The 11,898-nt window shown below is 45.4% G+C and overlaps 1 non-coding gene across 1 annotated transcript; it reads right to left on the bottom strand.

Annotated features, from left to right (window-relative positions):
• Window positions 1-11,604: 11,604 nt before the first annotated feature.
• On the bottom strand, window positions 11,605-11,677 carry trnak-cuu (transfer RNA lysine (anticodon CUU)). The gene has a single exon. It is a non-coding gene; the product is annotated as a tRNA-Lys (tRNA).
• Between the last annotated feature and the right edge of the window lie 221 nt (window positions 11,678-11,898).

The raw sequence follows: 11,898 nt of genomic DNA, 5'->3' as shown, positions 1-11,898 counted from the left end.
AGATAGTTTTGCATTTTGCACCAATGAGGAACCTCGGAACAGGATTGTGGTATTTGGTCCGTCGAGTCTGTTCCGCAACTCAATACGATCATGGCTGAGTTATGACCGAAATCCCTGTACCCGCCTTAGTCCCATATCTCGAAATATCTTTGGTTGACAAAAATCGATAAATCACGGGTTTGAAATTAACAATTGAGCTCGCATCAACTGCTGTTTATGGAAGAGAGTTCCAAACTTCTCCAACACTTTGCTTGCAGAAGTGTTTCCTAACTTCACTCCTGAAAGTCTGACTCTAATGTTTCGCCTATGTCCCCAAGTCCCAGACACCACAACGAGCGGAAATAGTTTCTGTCCATCTACCCCATCAGTTCCTCTTAATATATTGAACATTTCGATCACATCAACCCTTAATCTACAAAATTGAAGGGAATACAACTGTAGTTTGTGCAATCTCTCCTCATAATTTATTGCCTAGCGTCCAGTTGTCTTTCTAGTAAATCACACTGCACTCCCTCCAAGGCCAATATATCCTTCCTAAGGTGCGGTGCCCAAAACTGAACACAGTACTCCTGGTGTGGTCCAACCAGAGCTTTGTGTAGCTGTAGCATAATGTCTATTCTCATCCTCTAAACATATAGGCCACCATTCCATTTGCCTTTTGGATTATATTCTGTTCGTGTCCATGACATGTAATTGATCTCTGTCCATGGACACCTAAGTTCCTTTGGAACTCCACAGTTTCGAATTTTTCACCTTTTATAAAGTATTCTGATCTATCCTTTTGAGGTCCAAAGTGGATGACCTCACACTTGCCTAAATTGAAATCCATTTGCCACAGTTTTGCCCATTCATTCATTATATTAATGTCTCTCTGGAATTTACCAGAATGATACCCGGACTTCAAGGGTTAAGTTACGAAGAGAGATTACACAAATTGGGGTTGCATTCTCCAGAGTTTCGAAGGTTAAGGGGTGATCTGATCGAAGTTTATAAGATATCAAGGAGAACAGATAGGGTGGATAGAGAGAAACTATTTCCGCTGGTTGGGGGTTTTGGAAGTAGGGGGCAATGTCTAAAAATTAGAGCCAGACCTTTCAGGAGCGAGATTAGAAAACATTTCTACACACAAAAGGTTGTAGAAGTTTGGAACTCTCTTCCGCAAATGGCAATTGATACTAGCTCAATTTATAAATTTAAATCTGAGATAGATAGCTTTTTGGCAACCAAAGGTATTAAGGGATATGGGCCAAAGGCAGGTATATGGAGTTAGATCACAGATCAGCCATGATCTTATCAAATGGCGGAGCAGGCACGAGGGGCTGAATGGTCTCCTCCTGTTCCTGTGTTCCTCTTCCTATATAATCTGCACTGCTAATAACGCTGCCCATTTTGGTGTCATCGGCAAACTTCCATATGTCGTTCCCTGTCCCGTCATCCAATATAAATGAGACCACCTGAATAGGGGGAGATTCACATTCAGCATCAATCTCTGCATCATCTTGAAACATTTTATTTACTTCACATGTGTTGCACTTTGGAAACTTCAGCACTCTGTCCTCTGGAGCTCAAACATGCACTTTAATCCGACCAACAGGAACACTGAAAAGATGTCAGAAGCCAATTGGTGAATTTTACACTCAACGTAGCTGAACAGCAAGAGCTTATTGGGGATTTTACCCCGGGACTCTCAGATATTAATCAACCGAAGCCCCCGAAACAAGAATCATACATCTCGACCAACCAGACGCTGTTACTTACATCATGCAGCCAGTTTAAAGTTTCGCTGTCTCCCATAGCCGATCGGCTACCCTTTCAGACCTCTTCTGTCCATCCAATCTCGTTTTCTATTCCGGTATACAGCAATATCAAGTTGTACACTAACTATTTCCAGTCACCAATATTAGTTTCCCTTTACTAAATTGGTTTCGTCTCTCCGACTTATATTATCAAGTAAGACGTTTCAGAATTAGTTGCTCGGAAACTACATTGCTTTGGAGGATACTGAGAGGTGTCGTTAAAAAGAGAGACCTTGGAGTGCATGTCCACAGATCCCTGAAGGGAAGAGGAGAGGTGGTTAAGGTGGTTAAAAAGGTATAAAGGATACTTTGCTTTATTAGCCGAGGCATAGAATGTAAGAGCAGGGAGGTTATTCTGGAACTGAATAAAACACTAGTTCGGCTACAGCTGGAGTATTGCGTACAGTTTTGGTCACCACATTACAGGAAAGATGGGACTACACTAGAAATGGTACAGAGATTTACGACGATGTTGCGAAGAGTGGAGAATTTTGGCTATGAGGATAGATTGGATAGGCTGAGGTTGTTTTCTCTGGAACCGACGAGGCTGAGGCGAGATTTAATTGAGGTGTATAAAATTATCACGGGCCTCGATAGAGTGGATAGGAAGGACCTGATTCACGTAGCAGAGAGTTCAATAAAAAGGGTCATAGATTTAAGGTAATTGGTAGAAGGATTAGAGTGGTGCAGAGGGGAATTTTTTTCCACCCAGCGGGTGGTGAGAGTCTGGAACTCACTGCCTGAGAGGGTGGGAGAAGCAGAAACACTCATCGGGTTTAAAAAGCACATCAATATGCACTTGAAGAGCCGTAATCGACAAGACTACGGACTAAACGCTGGTAAGTTGGGTGATGCTGGATATCTCTTTTCTGACCGGTACAAACATGATGGGCCGAATGGCCTCCGCTAACGTAAATTTTAATGAATCTATGATTCTATGATATAATTGCCGTCTGTCTCGGCATGGTGATAATATACACTCTCCCATAAGTATACTTCAATCAAATTGGTGCTTTGTTTCACTGTGAGAGCGAAGAGATCTAATGTTTAGACATTGGCTGCAGCAGCGGGGTTGCACCTTTACTTTTCCTACCGTCTCAACCTTTCTTTAACCTTCTCTGCTGGTGTTGCAGGATCGATCAGCCAACGCCGTTCAAGGAAGCCTGAGAAGTCCATCAGAGGACAACACAAGAGACAGAGACAGGGAGAGATAGAGAAATGCATGCAAAGAAAATAAAGAGTATAAACAGAATCATAGAATCATAAAATGGTTACAGCAGAGAAGGAGGCCATTCGTCCCATCGAGCTCGTACCGGCTCGTTGTTAAAGCAATCAAGATAGTCCCATTCCCCCGCCCCTTCCCGTTAGCCCTGAATTTATTTCCCTTCAAGTATTTATCCAATTCCTTTTTGAAAGCCACCTTTCAATCAGCGCATTCCAGATTACAACTGCTCGCTGGGTAAAGAAGTGTTTCCTTATGTCGCCTTTGGTTCTTTTGCCAATCACCTTAAATCTGTGTCCTCTGGTTCTCGACCCTTCCGCCAATGGGAACAGTTTCTCTTTATTTATTTATTCCAACCCTTCATGATTTTGAGCACTTCGATCAAATCACCTCTTAACGTTCTCTGATCTAAGAACAACCCGAGCACGGGGTAAATGCGGTCAGTTAGCTTCAATTCATTTATTTGAGCATAAAACAGCTCTTTAAACATTACTGTGACATTATGGTAGCGCGGCCTCGCGGTCTAAAGTGTTAAATTTAGTTTCTATAGAGGCGTGGGTTTGAATCCCACTGCTGTTAGAATTTCTGCCAAAATTTATTTTGATCTGTTCACAGAAAACCCGATTGTAGTGCGATGGAGCAGAGGATGTGAAAGAAGCTGAAAGTGAAAGTGCAGATATTATTTTCATCACGGGGACAGGACACGTTTCCACAGGTAAGGGTCTCTCACCTTAAGATTCTTTCCAGCAGAGTAGGAGAGGTGATCAAAGTGACCGGGCTCGAGCAGCGCAATCAGTCAGTGCGCGGTCCTTATATGAACGTACAAGGTCGGGAAATGCCGAGGTTGTTCGTCGAGTCTCACCTAGATCAACGAATCCTTTTCCTTGTGAACATTTCGAACGGAGCTGAACGTATAATTGAGGTGTTCCAAAATGCATCAATTATTTGTATCGCCGTGTGGTTCCTCTTGTTGCAATATCAGATGAGATATTTAGTGTTATTAGTTTACAGGAGGGAGGCTGCGGTATTGGAGCCGCAAGCTATGATTTTGATCCATCCACAAATTATGGAATTTAGCCTGAGCTTTAACGCTGCGCGTTCGACCGCTCAGTCACGATACTTTCCATCTTGCGATCTTCAGGAGCTACTTTCACAGGAATAGAATTACTGCAAGCAAGAAGTCTACCCCTCAAGCACCAATGCTCGCACGGCAGCAGGATGAATGTGTCCAGTTGGAAACCTGACTGAAGGAACATGCAGTCTGACAGAGCCGGAAGTCCAGCAGATTGACTTTTGTGGTGAGCAGATGATGTGCCTCCTTCTTGAGAGTGTTTAGCCAATCCAGCTCATGGAGGATTAAGCATTATAAATTCGGGTGGGACTGGAGCCACTTGTATCAGATGAAGTGTAGGGGGTTATTTCCCTTCCTGGACGAGCATTAATGATCCTGTTGCGGTTTTGCTGCAAAATTTCACTTCCCAGCGCCGAAATCACCGAACCCTGAACTAAAATTCAACCATGGTGAGATTTGGACACACAACCTTTGCAGTGATTAGAAGAAGCCCCACGTGCTACCCATGGCACCACAAATCGGCTGTCGATTAGGTTATTTCACGTTACCCATATGCTGCTTTGGAACTTTTGCTGCGGTGCCGTCAGTGCTTGAAAAGCTCAGTGGGGATTCACAGCGCTCCTGAGAAATCGACACAGGGACGGTTTGTGCAATGCATAGTCCTCTCTCTCGCTCCCATTTGCTCACTCTCGCTTTCTCTCTTGAGCTCTGACTCTCCCCGTTTATCTCAAGAGGGCTGGAAAACAAGGGGTGGATGTTATGTTACAGCTGCACAGAGCTCTGGTGAGACCCCATCTGGAGGATTGCATTCAGTTCCGGGCACCCACCTCAGGAAGGATGCTCGAGGGGCTGAATGGCCGACTCATGTTCCCAAGTTCCAATGAATGGAACAATAATTCAAGTATAGAGACCCTAATGTCTCAGGATGAGTGAGTGAAGAATGTTTTCTGTTTGAAGTACTGATTTAATTAATTGAATACTCCCAGTGTCCTACCTCATTGCAGCCCAGGCCGGACAAACTGCTCGCACAAAGTGGTATTTTCTGTGAGAACACGAAAGACTTGTTCAGGCCATGACAGTACCGAGTGCGGGTAGGTCTGCGCGTGAAATGGAAAAGTGAGGTGAAATACTCCAACAAGCAGCGGATGTCTCTGTTTCCATTTCCAAAATGCACGCACGCACGGGCCCATGATCCCCACTCACACTCTCCTTCCAATCTCACACACCTCGCTTTGGTTTGAAATCGTGTATGTTTTCACAATGGGATTTAATTTGAAGAAAGCAGTGCTGTAACAACCCGGGGATATTGAAGAGATGCAGTACAAGAAGATACCTTAAAGGCAAATGATAACAATGAATGTTCTCACACTGTGAGCTACAGTTAAAGGCTGACAACATTTAAAGTCTTATGCAGCAGGTCCGGGTCCAAATCTTTCACGTGGCATCTCCTTCTGCTTCTGTCACTCCTTTTCCTCCACGGAGAGTGGATTTGGAATTCCTGTGCGGCTGCATTGCGCATTTTCCAGATCTGCTTCGAGCGCAATTCACTCCAGTTCATCAATTGCACACATTAGTTTGATCAAGGGGAGAGGAAACCTTTTCACAGACAAGGGCTGTTCATCCTATTGTTTTTCTAGCAGAGTAGGGCAGATCATCAAAGTAACCGGATTGGGTGAACTATCCGTACAGGTGCCTGGTGGACTCGTGGTTATTATTCGGCGTTCACACCTCTATAATTAATTACATGAAACCAAATAAACTCGACGAAAAGAGGAATATTTCTGTAAACACCATTAACCAACCTATAACTTTCTGTTGCAGACTGAAAGAGACGCCAACGTGGTTACCGAGTGACAGTCACAAGTTTAATAATGATTTGTTTTGTATGTGAAACGCTTTTCAGACTGCATTTTAGGAGACTGGTTGTACAGCTTGCTAGAGTAAAACATGCCACAATGTCGTGATCGCCGGTTTGATTCCTGTATGGGTTGATAAGGGGCTTTGTTTTGGGTATTCGTAATTTTAAAATCCAAGCTTTACAATCAGATCCACAGACAAATTCACGGGACAATTTTATTGAATAACATCCATTGTAACTTTACCCCTGGGCCGGAGAAACAAGTCTTTCTTTTTCTTTTTCTTTCTCCGGTTTGCAGAGAAACGTTTAACTCGCGGCCTGTTCCCATTAATGATCATCAGCAACAACAGAAAGACCGCCCGAGATGTGGAAAAAGGATCAGTTTAGAACAAATGCATCAAATCAAATGGTCACCCGGCACCGAGAGAGGAAAATCCAAGAGGAAAAGGCAGAAGGTAACAGAGAAATAAAAACCAAATGCAGACGATATAAATATTTCCCATCGTTGATGTCTCTCTGTTCCATCCCCAATCCTTCAGTGGCGGGGATAAAATTTCACTCCAAATAAATGCGAGAATCGACCCAAAGAAGAAGAAACTAAATAACCAAAAACAGCCAAACACTGGATGACACCAAAGACCTTTAAGTTTTCAGTCCAATGCAACCGCGACTGAGCTATTGGGACACCAAAGCAAATGCTACTTTTCGCCATTGTCTTGCAAGAAAATATCACCCCAGCGACGCCTTACTGTTCATTACTGCACTTCATATAAAACATCACACTCATATATCCCCAACCACAGTCCATAGATAAACACCACACTCATATGTACACATCCACTGTTCAAGATATAAACACCGCACTCATACACACAACAACAGTTCATATATAAACATCGAACTTATATATACACACCCACAGTTCATATGTAAACATCACACTCATAAAAACACACCCACAGTTCATATATAAACATCGCACTCATATATACACACCCACAGTTCATATGTCAATACTGCACTCATATATAGACATCCACAGTTCATATATAAACATCGCACGCATATATACATACCCACAGTTCATATATAAACATCGCACTCATATATACACACCCATAGTTCATATACAAACATCGCACTCACATAGACACACCCACAGTTCAAATACAAACATCGCACTCACATAGACACACCCACAGTTCATATATAAACATCGCACTCATATATGCACACCCACAGTTCATATGTCAATACTGCACTCATATATACACATCCACTGTTCGTATATAAACATCTCACTCAAAGACACTCACCCACAGTTCATATTTAAACATCGCACACCTATATATGCAACGACAGTTCATATATAAACATCGCACCCACAGATACAAATCCACAGTCCATACATCAACATCGCACTCATATATACATACCCACATTTCATATATAAACATCGCACGCATATATAAACACCCACAGTTCATATATAAACATTGCATTCATATACACTCACCCACAGCTCATATATAAATAGCGCATTCATTGATAGTCACCCACAGCTTATATATTAAAATCGCATTTTTTTTATTCGTGCATGCGATGTGGGCGTCGCTGGCGAGGCCAGCATTTATTGCCCATCTCTAATTGGCCTTCCAGAACTGCTGCAGTCCGTGCGGAGAAGCTTCTCCCACAGTGCTGTTAGGAAGGGAGTTCCAGGATTTTGAACCAGCGACGATGAAGGAACGGCGATATATTTCCAAGTCGGGATGGTGTGTGACTTGGCGGGGAACGTGCAGGTGGTCTTGTTCCCATGTGCCTGCTGCCCTTGTCCTTCTAGGTGGTAGAGGTCGCGGGTTTGGGAGGTGCTGTCGAAGAAGCCTTGGCGAGTTGCTGCACTGCATCCTGTGGATGGTAAACACTGCAGCCACTGTGCGCCGGTGGTGAAGGGAGTGAATGTTTAGGGTGGTGGATGGGGTGCCAATCAAGCGGGCTGCTTTGTCCTGGATGGTGTCGAGCTTCTTATGTGTTGTTGAGCTGCACTCATCCAGGCGAGTGGAGAGTATTCCATCACACTCCTGACTTGTGACTTGCAGATGGTAGAAAGGCTTTGGGGGGTCAGGAGGTGAGTCACTCGCCGCAGAATATCTAGCCTCTGACCTGCTCTTGCAGCCACAGTATTTATATGGATGGTCCAGTTAAGTTTCTGGTCAATGGTGAGCCCCAGGATGTTGATGGTGGGGGATTCGGCGATGGTAATGCCGTTGAATGTCAAGGGCAGGTGGTTAGACTGTCGCTTGTAGGAGATGGTCATTGCCTGGTCCTTGTCTGGCGCCAATGTTAATTGCCACTGATGAGCCCAAGCCTGGGTGTTGTCCAGGTCTTGCTGCATGCCGGCTCGGACTGCTTCGTTATTTGAGGGGTTACGAATGGAACTGAACACTTTACAATCATCAGCGAACATCCCCATTTCTGACCTTATGATGGAGGGGAGCTCATTGATGAAGCAGCTGAAGATGGTTGGGCCTAGGACACTGCCCTGAGGAACTCCTGCAGCAATGTCCTGGGGCTGAGATGTTTGGCCTCCAACAACCACTACAATCTTCCTTTTTGCTAAGTATGACTCCAGCCACTGGAGAGTTTTCCCCCTGATTCCCATTGACTTCAATTTTACTGGAGCTCCTTGGTGCCACACTCGGTCAAATGCTGCCTTGAAATGAAGGGCAGTCACTCTCACCTCACCTCTGGAATTCAGCTCTTTTGTCCATGTTTGGACCAAGGCTGTAATGAGGTCTGCAGCCGAGTGGTGCTGGCGGACCCCAAACAGAGCATCGGTGAGCAGGTTATTGGTGAGTAAGTGCCGCTTGATAGCACTGTCGACGACACCTTCCATCACTTTGCTGATGATTGATAGTGGACTGATGGGGCGGTAATTGGCCGGATTTGATTTGTCCTGCTTTTTGTGGACAGCACATACCTGGGCAATTTTCCTCGTTGTCGGGTAGATGCCAGTGTTGTAGCTGTACTGGAACAGTTTGGCTAGAGGCGCAGCTCGTTCTGGAGCACAAGTCTTCAACACTGCAGCCGGGATGTTGTCGGGGCCCATAGCCTTTGCTGTATCCAGTGCACTCAGCCGTTTCTTGATATCACGTGGAGTGAATCGAATTGGCTGAAGACTGGCTGCTGTGATGGTGGAGATATCGGGAGGAGGCTGAGATGGATCATCCACTCGGCACTTCTTCCTGAAGATGTTTGCAAACGCTTCAGCCTTGTCTTTTGCACTCACGTGCTGGATTCTGCCATCATTGAGGATGGGGATGTTTACACAGCCTCCTTCTCCCGTTAGTTGTTTAATTGTCCACCACCATTCACGACTGGATGTGGCAGGACTGCAGAGCTTTGATGTGACCCGTTGGTTGTGGAATCGCTTAGCTCTGTCTATGGCATGTTGTTTCCGCTGTTTAGCATGCATGTAGTCCTGAATTGTAACTTCACTAGGTTGGAACCTAATTTTTAGGTACGCCTGGTGCTGTTCCTGGCATGCTCTTATGCACTCCACATTGAACCAGGGTTGATCCCCTGGCTTGTTTATTAATGGTAGAGTGAGGAATATGCCGGGCCAAGATATTACAGATTATGCTGGAATACATTTCTGCTACTGTTTATGGCCCACAACACCTCATGGATGCCCAGTTTTGAGCTGCGAGACCTGTTCTGAATCTATCCCATTTCGCACGCTGATAGTGCCACACAACACGTTGGATGGTGTCCTCAGTGCGAAGACGGGACTTCGTCTCCACGAGGACGGTGCGGTGGTCACTCCTACCAATACTGTCATGGACAGATGCATTTGCGACAGGTAGATTGGTGACGACGAGGTCAAGTAACTTTTTCCATCGTGTTGGTTCTCTCACCATCTGCCGCAGTTCCAGTCTGGCAGCTATGTCCTTCGGGCCTCGGCCAGCTCAGTCAGCAGTGATACGACCGAGCCACTCTTGGTGATGGACATTGAAGTCCTCCATCTAGAGTACATCCTGTGCCCTTGCTACCCTCAGTGCTTCCCCCAAGTGGTGTTCAACATGGAGGAGGATTGATACATCAGCTGAGGGTGGGCGGTTGGTGGTAATCTGCAGGAGCTTTTCTTGCACTTGTTTGACCTGATGCCATGAGATTTCATGGGGTCCAGAGTTAATGTTGAGGACTCCCAGGGCCACTCCCTCCTGACTGTATATCACTGCACCGCCACCTCTGGTCGGTCTGTCCTGCCGGTGGGACAGGACATGCACAGGGATGGTGATGGAAGAATCTTGGACGTTGGCTGAAAGGTATGATTCTGTAAGTATTGCTCTGTCAGGCTTTGCTTGACTAGTCAGTGGGACAGCTCTCCCAATTTTGGCACAAGTCCCCAGATGTTAGTGAGGAGGACTTTGCAGGGTCGACTGGGCTTGGTTTGCCTTTGTCGTGTCCGGTGCCTAGTGGTCCGATGCCGGGTGGTCCGTCCGGTTTTATTCTTATTATGACTTTTATTAGCGAGGTTTTACAACTGAGTGGCTTGCTAGGCCTTTTCAGAGGGCAATTAGGAATCAACCACATTGCTGTGGCTCATTTATACTCACTCACAGTTCACTTATAAACATCGCATTCATATATACTCACCCACAGTTCATATATAAACATCGCACTCATATATATATACACCCACAGTTCATATATAAACATCGCTCTCATATATAAACTCATTCGGTTTATAAAGCAACAGCGCGCTCATACACCCACACCCAGTTTATAGTAGCAGATCGGTACCGATCGCCGATAGAGCTCTCAGATTCCGAGAGTCCGAAGGAGCAGCGACCGAACAAATTCTGGATCTCATCCTTAACACAGACCGGTCGATCCACCTGTAAAATTACATCGCACTTGGATATCAGGGAGGGTAATGGTTTCTGAGAATGTATCAGGGAGCCTAATGGCTTCTTAGTGGCGATCCATCGGGGCAAGGGGATCTCAGAGAGGGGAAGGGACTGTCAGAGGGTATCAGAGAGTGTAAGGGGATCTCAGAGCGGGGAAGGGATAGTCAGATGTCATCAGAATGTGTCAGGGGGCTCAGAGATGGGAAGGGACTGTCAGAGGGCATCGGAGTGTACATTAAGAACTGAGAGAGGGGAAGGACTGCCGAGTCTGAGAGAGTGTAAGGGGGCTCAGGGCAGATCTGTGTAAGGGGCACTCAGTGGGTATGAGAGAAGGTAAAGAACGCTGACAAGGTTCAAAGATGATCATGGACTCTCTGAGGTCAGAGACAGAGTGTATCAGAGAAGTTAAGGAGCTCAGCGAGAATCAAAGAGGGTAAGGGGGGCTCAAGATGTATCAGAGAGGCGAATGGATCCAGAGATGTCATCTTCTAAATGTTACAATTTCTAACCTTCAACATTTTTTATAACAGCAATAAATGAAGCCGATTGAACCGATAATCTGCCGTGTCCCATCTGGAGGGAATGAGAAGGTAGAATCGGGAGGGACTGGATATTTGGCAACGCTCAAGGTTTCATTTCACACAGCTCAGTGTTGTGTCTGTTTTTTAACTGGATTTCATGAACTCGAGAAAAGAGGTTGCAATTTGAAAATGTTATTACCCATTGTGAAAAATAGAACACAAATGCGCCCAACGTGGGGCTCGAACCCACGACCCTGAGATTAAGAGTCTCATGCTCTACCGACTGAGCTAGCCGGGCTGGTTGCTAAAATTTTTCCCATTCTATTATTGTAGAGAGACAGCTGTTGGCTTTGCTTCAGGGGTTCAGTTCGTTCTGCAATCTCAGGGTTTCTCCTTCTGTGCACCTGATTTTCATTCTGGAGTCAGTCTGATGCCTTTTGCACGTCATTCAGCACCACGCTGAGCTGAAAAGGAACATCGGAACAGGAGAGGGCCATTCAGCCCCTCTTCCTGCTGTGC

Source organism: Heptranchias perlo, chromosome 20 (genome assembly GCF_035084215.1).
Source record: "Heptranchias perlo isolate sHepPer1 chromosome 20, sHepPer1.hap1, whole genome shotgun sequence".
NCBI classification, from domain to species: Eukaryota; Metazoa; Chordata; class Chondrichthyes; order Hexanchiformes; family Hexanchidae; genus Heptranchias; species Heptranchias perlo.
The sequence above is the reverse complement of the archived record's forward strand: the minus strand, read 5'-3'. Positions and strand labels throughout refer to the sequence as shown.